Source organism: Brachyistius frenatus, unplaced genomic scaffold (assembly GCF_029030835.1).
Source record: "Brachyistius frenatus isolate BFR_SWC_R1_liver_20210118 unplaced genomic scaffold, ASM2903083v1 Contig_39, whole genome shotgun sequence".
In the NCBI taxonomy this organism is placed as follows: Eukaryota; Metazoa; Chordata; class Actinopteri; family Embiotocidae; genus Brachyistius; species Brachyistius frenatus.
Window position 1 is genome coordinate 262,973 of NW_027210638.1, and position 15,480 is coordinate 278,452.

General features: G+C 41.2%; 1 protein-coding gene across 1 annotated transcript in view; it reads left to right on the top strand.

Annotated features, from left to right (window-relative positions):
- Positions 1 to 15,480, top strand: part of b4galnt4a (beta-1,4-N-acetyl-galactosaminyl transferase 4a) — a 127,519-nt gene that overhangs the window by 1,693 nt on the left and 110,346 nt on the right. The gene's annotated exons all lie outside the window — the stretch shown is intronic.

Here is a 15,480-nt window from a genome sequence, read left to right on the forward strand (position 1 = left end):
CTGATGGATAACGTTCCCTTAAGACATTTTAAAAGGATATTTAACAGTATATTTCAGTGACATCAGTGGAGATTTTAATGCCACAAAGAATCATAAGAGCAGCTATACTATGGGAACAAGTCACAGTTGTCAGATACCATAGCTTTTGATCAAGCCAGTAGTAACACTACAGACACGTAAAGTCTCTATGCATTAGAGGAATTGTTGGTTGAATCAATTTATGGCAAATGTTTCCATGAAGCAACTGTTCTGCCGAGTTTCACGGACTGATCCGGCTCGGTTCGTGCTATGGACCTGATATACAGCAAGAAGATGTGACACAGACAGGGAGAATGCCTCATAAATTAACGATGGTTTCCTTCTCTAGACTAAGTAAAGAGCACGGGCCAGGTCGAAAACTTGCCCGTCGCCTCCAACATTAATAATCAAAGGGCTGTTCATGAAGGTGGCTTCAGAGGTCGCAGGCATGCCAGTCAGCTGTGGAAAAAATAACAGGGGGTTGGGCAGATCCCCACCTGCTGCTGTTCTGCTTCTTATTACCAAGACCTGATTGCATCCCTGCGCCGTGCGCAGCGGCTGGTTGTAACAGTGGATGAAGCTACAGAAAATGACAACTGATAAAAAAAAAACAACAACACTGATATAAAGTGTTGGATCTGATATACCACCACCTACTACCGATTTAACACTGAGTGTACTCGTATCCCGCAGCTGTCCGTGTAAGGTGATATCCAATGATTATGATGTCCTTGAGAAGTGTACACCGCCCGCAAGTACACACACAGTATGTGACTGACACGTAGGGATCATTTCATTGTCCCTGATCTCAGTTGTGGGTTTTTTTTTCCCAGCAACAGACTAGATATAGTTTTCTGATGAGGAGGGTCCGGAGTGGCTGAAGGTTACCACTCTGGCTTGTTTCATTTAGGAACCGCAGCTCAGTGAGTTGTGGCGTTTTCTTTAGGATTTATGGTATAAATTCGCACAGTATCCCAGCAATGAATCTCGTATGTCTGTCTACTCTGGATGGATATGCAAAACCTCTAAGTAAAGAAGAATACTTATTGTAAGCCCCATACAGGTTGAATTTATGCAGAGCTTTCAGGTTTCATCACGCTACACTGCACAGGTGCTCATTATATCGTATCCACTACCAGTGCTCGCATGTACATGCTCTGAAGTTGCACTCTTGCATTGTGCATCCTTTACCTGTTGTGATTTTGTAGTAACTTGCGAAAGAGCGTGAAAGCCTCTTTTATTCTCTAAAATCACAGACCTCACCGCATGCCGACGTTTTCGATGTTACTGTGTTCCTCATTTTAAGGATTCCTCTAATAGCCTGCCTTTTGTGACGAGTCTGCTGTGGCTGTCTGGCGTGGAAGGAAGCTGTTATGCTGTGCTGGTCTGTGTGTCTAATTGACTGTCTTCCATTTAGCAGGCATCTGAGCAGGTCAACTCACTTAACCTCTTATGAATAACATGTCCCCTCTCGCACTAAGGGTTTCTAAGTGAGATGTAGCCACTACTGAAAATGGGGCTCCATGAAGTGTGTAAATATTCATATCAGGCTGGCAGTTTTTTTTTTTTCTTTCTCCACACAAGAATCATCATTGATTCTTAGCACTGAGGTGGGGCAGGTAGAAATAATGTAATTTCAGTTTTGGCTGGAGTCTTCCCTTATTTGAATATGAAATGACAATTTGTCAAATTTCTATTCTACTTGTCTCTATTTTAGATTAATCAGATGTATCCCAGCCAAATCCTCTCCTTGAGCAAGCATCAGACAGATTGCTGCTGGTTCTTCATCCATTGGATAATGTCTTTCTGGCTTGTGACCAGCAGACCTGTGAGATATATACACACGTTGGCATAAAGTGGCCAACTGAGGCTGTGTCTGTCGTAATTGTGGATAATGATGTGAGAAGCGTGACTCCTGATGAAGGCGCGAGAAAGGTAAATGGTGATAGTAAACGGTAATTGAAATGGTGATGGAAAGTGTTTGAACTGTAGATGCTGATCAGGGTGCAGGTGTGAACTAAAAGTGCTTTTGGCAGGTGTTGATGGCCTTGACCGAGATTCAGATGGAGGTGTTTTTGGTTTTACTTTCCTCGTGGCTTTTTACATGGTGTTAAAGATCCAACTCAGATTATATTTGATCCATTCAGTATATTAGAAACTGTTTAATTAACATCAGTTTACACACTGTGCTGAATAGGCTGACGGGCACATCATTACTCAGAAGTCATATGTGGTCATTATTCACCCTACGGTTGGTGGACAGAGAAATCAATCACACAGAAGTGTCGTCAAGCCATTTTGGTTCAGAATTGTCATCATTCAGAGCACTAAGCCAGCCACAGCCGTGCTGAAATGGACCATCATTTTCTGCAACTAAATTATTCAGTACAGGATGAAACTGTGCGATATACTGATGATAGAATGGTGATGGGAAGTCCACTCACCTTTTTTATGATTTTTAGAGCATGTAGCGTGGGAGCCGGGAGAGAAGTGTCCAATCTCAGACTGATGGCACATATGAACCGGAGCTCATGAAGTGAGGAATTTAAAACTTGACTACTTTGGCACAGAGAGCAGATTTTTTTTTTCTTTTTCTTTTAAAAGATTTTGAAGTTGAAGTTACGTCCCACCCTGTAAAGTGTCTATGCTTGAAGAAGAAACTGTAGGCCAGGAGGTTTTTCCTCACATCACATCAGGGAAAGTACAAACAGAATCTTTACTTGCTTTGTGTATAGATGTCTGTATCACTGGCATACTCTACATTGCTCTATTGTTTGACACAGACCAGTCAAAGCAGTATAGTTATAGGGCAAGAAAATTAACTTATGCTGATATGGCAGTGTTACTTTGGGCTTTATTTATATTTTCTTAAAATCTAAGGTAGCTGTTGCACGTACGATGATTGGGAAAGCCAAAAAGGTGTAATTAAATAGTTTTCCAATTGCACGCTGGCCAGACTTGGCCTTGTTTAATCAGAATTTCAATGAGGAAGTGTGTTGGCAGGCGGTGCTGCGGTGCATATTAGATGAGTGCCACATTTATGTGGCCACCCAGTTGTACAGCAGCCCCCCTGTTTTCAGGCATCAACAGGTCCACTGAGGAGGAGGAGGAGGAGGAGGAGGCTGGCGGCTGCATACAGGCCTCTATTGATTAACTATGATTACACACGTGGAGGCACACACACATGTGCATACACTCAACCACCCCCACACAAACACACAAATGTGTTGCCTATATTTGTAAAACAGCACATAATACACACAAACCCTTCCTATGATCACCAGGAAGTCGGAGAGGGGAAGTCTCAGGGGCCTCGACAGATTGGCTGCTTGGTTGCCCATGGAGACAACATATGGGAGAGGAGAGTGTGGTGGTTGGAGCTTGTTTTATCAGGATCAGTGCGTTCATAGGTTTTGAGGAAGCATGAATGTGTTGAACATCTTCTGAGAACCTAAAAATAAAACCGAGCATGTGGCTGCAGAGTCAGTGTATTATGTTGATATCTCTGGAGAGAAAGGTAAAATAAGTCACGTGTAAACACTTGGATACAGTTTCTGTAAAGAATAAAGTTAGATTTGGCTTGTTGTCGTATCTCGGCAGCAACAGCCTCAGGCTGGCTCGCTGTCATGGTAACCATGCCCTCCGATGTCACTTTCCCTAATTTTAGCTCTTGTGGTTCTCACGGTTGGTCAGCTTTACGTCGGCCATAACTACTCTTCCGGTAAAATGGTAATAGACACCGCCTCAGTGTGTGTAAGTACGTAGACACTCATGCACTGCACCTTTTCAATGTATCATTTATTCATGTAGCAATGAATATCGTCAGTTACCTTTTCAGATTTGTGAATAATGCAGCTGCTTGATGCTCAATTGTTCTTTTGATAGTTGTTAATAGGAGAACAAAAAAAACGGAACAAATAGACATAAACAAACTATATGCTTTGTGAAAAGCAATTTCTGGGGCAGTCATGTTTTATATCTTAGGTGTGTTTCTGACAGAGTTAAATTTAGCAGCGGGTGCACGCTGCAGGTCTGCATCGACAAAGTGGTTTGGGCATGTTAAAGCAGGGGCACGTGTGAACCCATCTGGGCAATGTGGCTTTTAAAGATTGCTTCCACTTTGAAATCTTGGGTCTTTATATGACTGTGGAAGAGCTCTGTTAATCAGATGGAAATAGAAGGAAAAAAAAAGAAGCTTTTCATCGGGTGAAATTCTGACATTAGTGAATGATGAAATTGTAGCTGCACTAATGCTGTGATTTATATTCTTTACAGCCATACCATTTGGCTGGCTTAAAAGAAATATTTCTGAAACTGTACAAGCACATAATTCCATTTCGAGATGGAAGTTATTACTGCAGAGACCTGGATGTTTGCTGTGATTATAAAATTGAAGATTGGATCGTATAATCTGTGCTTCTATCTTTGCTATCATCGAGAGAGAACTAAATATAACAATACCTGTATTATAAATTCAGCCATTTAATTTGGAGCGACTGCATCTCGGATGTCTTATTTCATTGAAAGGGTTGTGACATTCAAGTGTACACATGTGGCAGTCAGTTTATTGTTAGCTTTAGCGTGTGTCTGGGGAGCTGGGGCGGGGACTGTCACGGGCTCAACCATGAATCTGCCCCACAGCTTATCTGACCAACCCAGTAAATCTCTCTCTCCCAGTAATTCCGCAGCGCGGCTGAACGATGTCCCCAGAACAACTCGCACTACATCCTCAGTGCGCTCACGATGCTGTAGGATCTGCCTGGTGGAGGTGGAGACAACAGAGGGATTAAGAGGGGGAAATAATAATCTCACGCTCTTCTTATTCATATATGCATGCGTTTGCGTTTCATCGTGCACCTTGTCAGATTTTTGCCTTCTCTAATTCACATGTACACGAATAAACTCTCGCTCAGAAACACTCTTGTCCTTCCTTCTGTAAGGATGCTCAAGGAACTGCTCAGTGCTACTGTACAGAATTTAAAACGGCTCTTAAATATTTCACACTCCGCATGCGTGCCGTTCACATACCCACAGTGCATTTCATGACTCCTAAGTGTTGCATGTAACATTATCAGCTGGGCATGGAGCGGCTGGGATGGAGAGGTCAGCAAAAGCGTTGGGAAAAAAACAAGTCCAGAGTGTGTTAACCTCGGGGTTAATGAAATTTGTGTTGGCCTGCCTAACGAGCCACCATCAAGGTACCAGCTCTGCCCCATGCAGATGAGAGTTCTGGCCCACTGCCACTGCTTTGCCGCAGGAGATTTGTCTGTGCATGTGTGTGAGTAAGTGAGTGAAACAGAGAGATTTTGTGTGGAAGAGAGCAAATGTGTATGTGTGATGTAGTTTGTTTTTTTAGCAAGTGTGTTATTGCACGTGTCTGCGAGAGCACACCTCCTCGCTCTCGCTGCCGTCTGCACTTTAGGCCCAGTGTTTAGCCGAGCAGAAGAGGAAGCAGCTGAATGATGGCACTGTCTGCCCGTTGGCACACTTGCTATGATTGGGGGGTGGAGGGGGTGAACATTTGGGGAGGAGCGACAGGGCAGAAGAAGGACACCCTTCTCACGCAACAGGTGGGACATGCAGCAGGATGCATCATGGGAGGATGCGACTGTGACTCATGATAACCTCGGCGCTTCGATGTGCACCGAGCACAGCCGGTGTAATGTGTACTGTACATGGAGCTGTGCACGCATCAAATGAAGTTAGTTGTAGAAAGATGTTCCGGTGTAGCTAGCTTATACAGCAGGGGTGTCTAATAATGCCGCGATCACATTGTTAAACAATGCCATTAACATTTAATTAAGACCAATTTCCTCAGTAGGGACTCATAAAAACCCACACAATTTGGACAATTTACTAGGACACTGCTGGGAGACACAGAGGAGGGGAGTGCGAATCAAAAAGCGAAGAATGAGTCAGTGGTTGTAGAGTTGGAAAAAAAAAAAGTGCGAGACAGAGAGCCAGATGTCAGGTGGGAGTATCGACTGTAGACGATGGTGATCCCTGTCATGATGGGATTTGCTGGTTTCCCCGTGCTCGGGCTCGGTTCCGCTCTTTACTCCCCACCTCTGCAGAAGGATTTTCTTTCATAGGGTTTCTATGCAGTGTTGGGCTGTATCAGCTCTGGTGTCGCCTTACCGTAAGTGATCCAGACCTTGCAGGATTTCAATCAATCATCAAAGAGTGTGTGTCTGTGTGCTCCCTGCTGCTCAGAATGAGCTTTCTGTAGTGGTGGCTAATGGAAAAGGTCACCTCTCCCCGAGGCCGCGCTGGCTCGCAACAAAGACAGAGAGAGGATCAGAGGAGAGGGACTGATAAACCCTGAGAGATGGAAGGGGCTGACGTTTTGGAGATTGAGGTGTTGGATGTATTGTAATCAGCTCTGGGGATTTTTTTTTTTTTTACAGCTCTGCTGAAAAGTCATAAAATGGAAACATGATATAAGTGAGTAAATTGACCGAAACTTGTCTGTCCCAGTGTGTGTCTCTCTCTGTAGTTTTCAACTGTCACCTCTATTTTCTTTTAAAATCACTATCTTACACATTTTTACTCTTCATCCTGCACTTATGAATATTTACACGTTTGTGGAAGCAGATCCGGAGGTGGGATAGGAATTCATCTCATTTATAAAAGCTTGCCGCTCAAAGAGAGAGGGAGAGTTGGAGGTTTTCTTCACATTGACATTTAAGGGCTTTTACCAACATGTCTGGTTGCCATTTCGATGAAACTTTATATCCTTGTATATCTAAAAGGAATAAAAACACCAAGAGTGTGATAGTGTTGGTGAAAAGATTCCCCGCCGGTCCACAATTGGTCTGACAGTGCTCCCCTGCTGACAGCATCCAAATGTGAAACCTGTACCGTTTTTTTCCATTTTGCATTTTGATCTAAATGGCATATATATATATTCCCTTCTTGACTTCTTTTATCTTGCAGCATTTTTATCCCATTTTATATTCCATACTACCCGACTTCCATCTCACTTATCATCCAAGTTGTCTCTTACATCTGCCTGTCTCTATATTTATCTCATTTTTCTGCACGAAGCGTAGGAGTGTCGGAGGAGGCAGGAGAAGAGAGCACGAGCACGAGAGAGGACAAGGGCTGCACTTTGTCATTCTTTTGTTTTGCGTCTCAAAGGCCTCCTCGCCAGCTTGATTACCATGTGAGCTGCTTTGTGAAGGAGCGCTCTCTGAGTGCTGTCAAACACTGTTCCCTTTTTCTATTGTGGCCAGTCATGAGGAAAGGTATTCAAGAGAAAAGGAAAGTTTCCAGTTGACTCTGGAGCCCTGTTTGTGCATAACTGTGCATACATGCTTTGAGTGAAGCCTTGGCAGTGTGCGTTGAATTTTAACATCTGTTCACTTTAAAATTTGCTGTCACTAAATAGCGTGTGTTAATGTTCACTGTGCCGTACTTAAATTCTTGTTTATGCCTCTAGTCAGTGTCTCAATCACGCTAATACCACTGGTTCAGCTGCATCATTGATGGAACTAAAAATAACGGTCGTGATATTTTGATCACTGAAAGTGTTCCTTGACTTTCATATCACAAGTTCATTTTAATTTTTTATTCCTTTGCTAGCAACTTTTTATTTTTATTTTGAAGAGTTTACTTTAAGTCTGTGAAAATATCTTGCAGGCCAAAAGAAGGTTATACAGCGAGCTCCCACTGAAAGTTCAGTAGCAAATAACAAGTAAACAAAATGAGCAGCTGATAGTTAAAGGATTATAACAAATGGTTTTTCATGCTCTAGTCCATTTCTTTGGGAGGGGGGCAAACCATTTTAAACATTCTAATAGTTTTAGAAAGAAAAAAGTTAATTAAAACTTGCTTCAACCATGAATTTGAGTGAGGATTACATTATTGTTTTGTAGTGATGCTGTGCACCACTTACGGCTGCATCATTAGTTGTTTAGCATACTTCTGCATGTTGCATGTCCACTATAATGGATTATGTGTCAAGCAATCTTTCTTGAAATGCAGTGGAAACACTTTTAAATGACTAAAACTACATTTGTTTTTTTTTGAGAATGATCGGCACCAAAACTTTAACATCAAGCAAATCATTTGAAGTGCTGAGATTTAAGGATACTTCTCACAAATCTTTATAAATCCCAAATTTCACCCTGGATCTCTGTTGTTGATGAAACTCAAGACAGTTTCAGGTTGCACAAAATGTGTTCACTCGTATGCACTTATGTGAAAATCAGCGAGTAAATATTTAACTGCCCAAACTAGATTTTCTTCACCTTGGCAGGCTGTCCTGGAAGGACCACTTCTCTCAGGGTTCAACCTTTACCAATTACCTGGGCTGGGTTTGGGCCAATCTGCATTTTCCCCCATCAGATCCCAAATGAGAAAATCACTTATCATCCTTAAATCTCAGCATTCAATCTCTTGGCCTCTGTTGGCTTTGTCTCATGTACAGTATATCTGGCTGCTTTCCCAAACTAATCTGACGATGGCTGCTGCCAAGGGCACTGCTATAAATTCCTACTTCCAATACAAAAAGTCACGCTGAGCCTTAAATATCTAATTCGCTGGATTATCAATGCAGAAAGCACAAGTCAAACTTGAAGTCCATTTTTTCCCCTTTACTAGCTCCCCTAACAACATGGTGCCTAACAGCTAAAAGCAGTGGCAAAAAAACAAACCAAAGTTAAAGGATATCAAATAAAAGCATGTAAAAAGTTAGCAACAAAAACAGTAGCTATGGCACCACAAGATAGATAATTGTAAGAAAATATGTAAAGCATGGACGTGCTTGCTGTTTTACTGCAGATTTACATCTTGGTCTCATGGCTTCGTTTACATGCACACAGAAGACATTCTTAAAAGCTCGTCTGACAGAGAGGGCATTGTACATCTAATGTCACCACACTTTTTTCCACATTCTTATCTTCCATTCCCGTCTTGATTTTCTCCGATCCTCTCGCTCTGTTCTTACCTCCGTCAAATTACACATCTTTCCACTCTCTATTTTTACATCCATTTTAACATCTACAAATTAGATGTGGGACAACTGCTAGCTTTTCATCTGGCTGCATTTGACAGGGAGATTCACCTTTCTCAACAGAGCCGAGTGATCCATCACTATTATCTCTCTGTCATATGCACTGATGCTATCTGCCCTGCTGGTGGAAATGAGGTGTTTTTACATGAGCTGATGGGTATAATACATTGGTCAAGCACTTTTTCTTATGACCTGTTCCAAAATACAGAGAACAGAGAGAAAACAGCCAATGCCTTGGACTGTATATATTGAGTGCTGATATATTGAGTGCCGCAGGATAGAGCAAGATTTCTAATGTGCTGCATTTAAAGTGAGTTTGGCAAGTGGATAGATAGATCTGTTTTCTTACGGTATAATATATATGCATTTATAAAGTACATGTACTGTATATACAGAAAAGAGTCATCAAGATAGATGGTCTCCTAATTTATATTGTAGCAGGTTATATGTCTTTTTTGTTTGTGCGATTAGTTGGCAACCTACTCATACTGACCCAAAGTTAAAATTTGATGGTGTTGTGAATGAAAAATTCTGCAGTTGGCTCTGTACAATAGAAAGCTTTTACCCTGCTTCTCTTCAAAAATAACCAAAACACATAAAATGTAAGTGCTGGATGCGTTACATCTACAGCGAAAGGACAACAAAGTCAACATAATAAAAAAAAATACTGCATAAAACATGCTAAAGGGCTGTAAAAGTCCAATACAATGAACAACAAATAACTTCACAGCATATTGATATTTAAATACTGACATTGCAATGGTTAGACTAGATGGCAAAATATTTTTGTATCAAGTAAATGGTCTGTACTTGTATAGTGCTTTATCACCTTTCGGTCTCAAAGCGCTTTAACATGGTTTTCCCATTCATGAGACAGATCACCATGCAAGGTGCTGCCATCAGGAGCACATTCGCACACCAATGGTACACCATCGGGAGCAACTTAAGGTTCAGTGTCTTGCTCAAGGACACTTGGCTGTGGACAGGAGGAGCTGGGGATTGAACCACCAACCTTCTGATTAGTGTGCAACCCACTCTACCGTCTGAGCCACAGCCTCCGTCATGTCATGTCATGGCTTAAAAACATCAGAATACACTATTAAAGTTTCATAAGAAACATGTTATTTTTCTGTCACATGAATCAATGCAAAGTTGACTCAAATATTATAATTAAATGCTGTATGTCTCGATATAGTATGGCCGTAAACATCTTGAGAGTCATTGAAGTCTCATGTGAAACAGTGCAATAGCCATGTATATGTTTTGTCCAAGGAAGACCGATGGTTTGTTTAGTGATGGAACGACCATTACTAAGCTATTCAAGCTCCATCAGGTTGGATGGGGAGCGTTGGTGCGTAGTCATTTTCAGATCTCTCCAGAGATGTTCAATCGGGTTGTCCCGAAGCCACTCCTTTGTTATGTTGGCTGTGTTTACCACAGGTGGACTCCAATCAAGTTGTAGAAACATCTCAAGGATGATCAGTGGAAACAGGATGCACCAGAGCTCAATTTTGAGTGTCATGGCAAAGGCTGTGAATAATTATGTACGAGATTTTTATTTTTTTTATTTATAATGGATTTGCAAAAATTTCAAAAAAACTTTTTTCATGTTATCATTATGGGGTATTGTGTGTAGAATTTTGAGGAAAAAAATGAATTTAATCCATTTTGGAATAAGGCTGTAACATAACAAAATGTAGAAAAAGTGAAGTGCTGTGAATACTTTCCGGATGCACTGTAGGTCACCCTTCAGCGCTAACTAAATGTCCCATCATTCAGTTAGCGCTGAAGGTCACGTGTGAGTCGACCCATCCCGTCCCAGCCTTTTAAGCTTTAGTGGCGGTCTTCAACACCTTGAGAGTCACAGAGGTCTCATGTGAGTCGTTGACCCACCCAGCCATCATGTAAGTCGTTAGGGTGACATGAGTTATGGTCGATAAGGGTTACAATGAGTATCAAGCTGCCTCATGAGGGATTTCAGGACTGCTCTCCATATGGCTAAAAAGTGGTATTGTAGACCACCCGCTCTGTTTAGTGACGGCCGTTCCAGTTCTTTCAAACCATTGATGGTCCCTGGGCCAAAATGTGTACATTGATGTCACACTGTCTCACAATGACTCTCAAAGTGTTAATGATCACAGAAGTTGTTATAAGCCTGGGAATCCCCACCATTCAGTAAGAACTGAAAACGCCTTTCGGATAAAATGTTAAAACGTCCTGCATGCAAGTCCAGCTGCCTTCGGATATAACACTTAGATAGAGCACACTGTCATGATGGTGTTCTTCTTGGTTGTTGTGAGTTTTCCCTCTTGTAATATCTTTGCGCACTTGTCAAAGCATGACTAAAGTGTTTTTGTCTCTTGTCAGACCAAACTGTTGACTACAGCATTTCACATTCGCTGTCATCCCTCTTTTAAAATACAGTAAACCACTTTTCAGCTACATTTGCTGCAACAGGTCTCCCTCCACAATCTCAAATCATCTCTATTGTTTTCATTTAGATAGAATCAGGCCTCGATGTGTGTCTGTATAGCCATAAAATTAAAGTGCAAAATTTATTAGCCATTACATTAGCTGTTAAATCTGCCTGCCCAGCAAATGCTCGTAGTGGTAGCAGCTTGTCACAAATGCACAAAAGCCTTTATCAGATATTTGTCTTTGTTAAAACCACTACTGACTGTCTGCTGTAGGTACAAACGGCATCAACACCTCAGTCAGTATCCATGACAGCAGCAGTGAAAGCGTCTTTTCAAAACTGATTTCCCTGCATAGTGTGAAAATTCTTATCAGATTTAGAATGTAGCAGTTTTGCAGCTCTGTGGACCTTTTTCTAAATTTGTTGTGCGCATGTGCCTGAGGGTAAACAAAGACAAAAAAAAAAAGAAGATGACTTTTTGTTTACAACAGGTTTTTCTACCTACCCACTTAAAAACTCATGTTAGTGATGGAGAGAGTGATAGTGTGGTTTGGCCTCTCTACAAATAGAGTCAGTGCAGCATGATAACAGAGTAGACCTTGTCTCCTCCTCGATCTCACTCTCACTTTAGCTTAGAACTGAGGGAATACTGATTATATTGCCTCTTCATACTAACCTGCTTTCAGCCCACACGTTTGTACGATGAAATGGTCACACTCGCACATATGGAAACGTGGACGCACAGAAGAGTAATTTGTTTTTCTTTGAGTGCCCTCAACACTCACTGGTGCTCTGAAAAAAAAGAAAGACAAAAACCCTCATCCAATCCACAAAGCGTCCTTGTTGTTAAGCCTGAGTTTTGCCCATCCAAATGGAGTGATCACAAGCTGAAGTGGATTCTATTTATTATCTAGAGCAGATCAGATGTTCAGGTGAAGGCCTCATTCAGCTGGGTTAAGTTAATAGAACTTCAATTTGAAGTTTTGTCGTTTTTTTTTTTTTTTTCCACTGCCAGAGCTGTGTTTATCTGGATGAATGGGAAAGTTCCAACTGTCAGTTCCATCTTCAATTATCTTTTCTGTTTTGTTTGGATGGACTCATGGAAATCTTATTATATAATGTGGTGTGTTAAAGGGCATTTGATGCATAATGATTGAATCCGATAATCAGGAAAAAAAGGAAGATCAGATATACATTTAAAAAAAAATATTTTTGGCTCTTGTACGATCCTGTACCAATGATGGATTGGTCTGAATTGCTGCCAAAATTTTACTCTGGGGGCAGCGTTACGACACTAAATACTGGCTGAGTAAAAACTCTGCACTCTATTTTAGGTGGCATTGGCTTGTTCTCAATCAAATTTGACAAACTATACATCATTTGAAAGCACAATTCCTCATAATTTCAACGGTAATTTTTTTTTAACAGTAAATCCCACAGCAATTGTTGTTCCATACTTTGTAATAAGAATGCATAAAGTGGAAATTCTTTAGTTTCTTGTTTTTTTTGTCATCTCTAGACGCCGATATGTGCTACGCAGTATTTTCACTCTAAGAGTCCAATGAACAAAATGCTTTCAGGCTTTTAGAGGGTTTTTTTTTAGAAAAAAGAGGGAGAGTGTTAAGGAGCTTGTAAAATCTTTTTATCACCAGTCCGTGTTGTTTAAGGGTACAGATCTCTCGCTTCAGTTATACCTTGTTCTTCTGGATGTGTGTGTGCGTGTGTGTGTGGGACAAAAAAACATTAGCTTAAATATACTCCAACAAAGTTCTCTGACCTCCAACTTTGTCTCTACACTGAGAGTTCTTTTGTGCCCCGAATCTTTATCTTTTCAGTTTGACGTTGAAATCTGATTTTTTTTTCTCCGTTTTATTGCAGTGTGTGTTTTGCACTGTGCTGTATGGAGTTGGATTGTGGTTCGGTCGGCTGCTCTCTCTTTCCGTCACTCTCAACTCCTCACCCTTCACCTCTCGCTGCCTGTGCCACTGAGAGAATACGGCCTGTGTGTGATATTGGTGGAGATTGTAATACCTGTGGCCTGCTACAGGCTCTGTCAACTAGGGTTGGATATTTTCCTTGCTTGTACCCTCACAAACTCACACACGTCCTCCGCTCTATCCATTCCCTTCATTCAAGTACTCTGCTCATTCATATGCTATTGGGAATTCCTATTTTGCTGTCTTGATTCTATTCCATCACACACACACACACACACACACACACACACACACACACACACACACACACACACACACACACACACACACACACACACACACACACACACACACACACACACACACACACACACACACACACACACACACACACACACACACACACACACACACACACACACACACAGCCTGGACTGAATTTTCTTGCATGTTTCCTATTTAAGCTGTAGGGAACCTGATTCTGGAAGCATTCACATTTGCCCTCTCAGTTCCAGCTGCGTAGAAAATAGCTGCAGGAGCTGTGGAGGCGACATGACAAATAGAGGAAAGAAAATATTATCACACTTGAGTTGCCAAGAGAGATGCATTTTAAAAGGGGCTTAATGTGGTCTGTGCATATTTTAAAAACCTCCTGACCTGTTAAGTCACATCACACTAAGGCTTTATTGTGTTTCAAAGATAATATAATTGTTTTTCTGTCATAAAGCAGAGCCTTGTATGGTTTTTTCTGTTAATGTTCTCAGACGGAGGAAGTGGCATCTGTGAACATTTTTGCAGAAAACCTGAAACCTGCTGAACACACAAGAAAAGATGAGTTGGTTCCAGTATGCTGAAGTCAGTTTCTATAGTTCCATATTGATGAGATGTGTGTGCATGTGTTCCTATGTGCTGAAGCCATTATATAAATGATAGAGAAACTACCTGAAGCCTATATCAGCTATCCACCGCTACATTTTCCTGTCAGCAGGTTGATTTGCACAGCTACATGAGTCAGCTGAGTTTGACACCTCATTCCTATTGATGTACACACACACACACACACACACACACACACACACACACACACACACATATATATATATATATATATATATATATATATATATATATATATATATAATAGACAGCACTCACACCCACACATAGCATCAAAAGCAGCCCAACCACCATCAGAAGATGAATGAAGTGGACATTAGTTTAAAAGTCAAGCTAAAAATGGCCATTGTCGCTCCAGTGGCTGTCCAAAATCCCACTAATGCTGTGTGGTTGTTTGTACTTGACTGAGCATCTCTGGGAGTCTGGCCTCACAACCTCATCCTGTTAGCTCAGAAAAGCTTGCAGCCTTTAGCAACTTCAGCGCTTTATTCATGTCAGAGCAGAACACAACCTCTCCCCTCTGATTTAAATTTACTACCCATAATCCAAAATGTTAAATAAGGGGTAGCTCTCCCACCAAAAATATATCACAACCCTTTACATCAATTTCATATCTACAAAAACTCATGGGATCACATGATTGTGCACATTTGAAACATGTATTTTACCCGTGGGAAACATGTGGTTTTGGAACCTTTTCATGATGTAATGTATGAAGCCCATGTAGATTCACATGTGAAAACCTATTTTCCCCATGTTATCATATGTTATGTGATAAACATGTCATACATTTGGTCATGTGTCACGTGGGAAAACTGGGAACTCTTCCCAAACGAATTCCAATTGATGGAAAATTGTTTATTTAGGATGATGCTGTGAAACAGTTACATGTTTGTTTTTTTTTATGACCAAAACTGTTATCGTCATCCAACTACCAAAGATGACCATAAAATAATGTCAGGCACCTGACTTTTTGCATGAGAACTCACAATGTAAATTGCATATGACCCTACATAAAATGATGAGTAGCTTCGTAAATGCACCAATAAATGCTTGTGGAGTTGCATCTCGTTGCAGAAAACTAGCAAACTTCTGCGTCTATTTTGCCTTGTTATTTTGCCAGTGCTAGAGAAACAACATAAAGGCAGATACCCCCTGATGCTCTCTCTTTGAGCAGAGTTGTCTCGCAGCCCAGG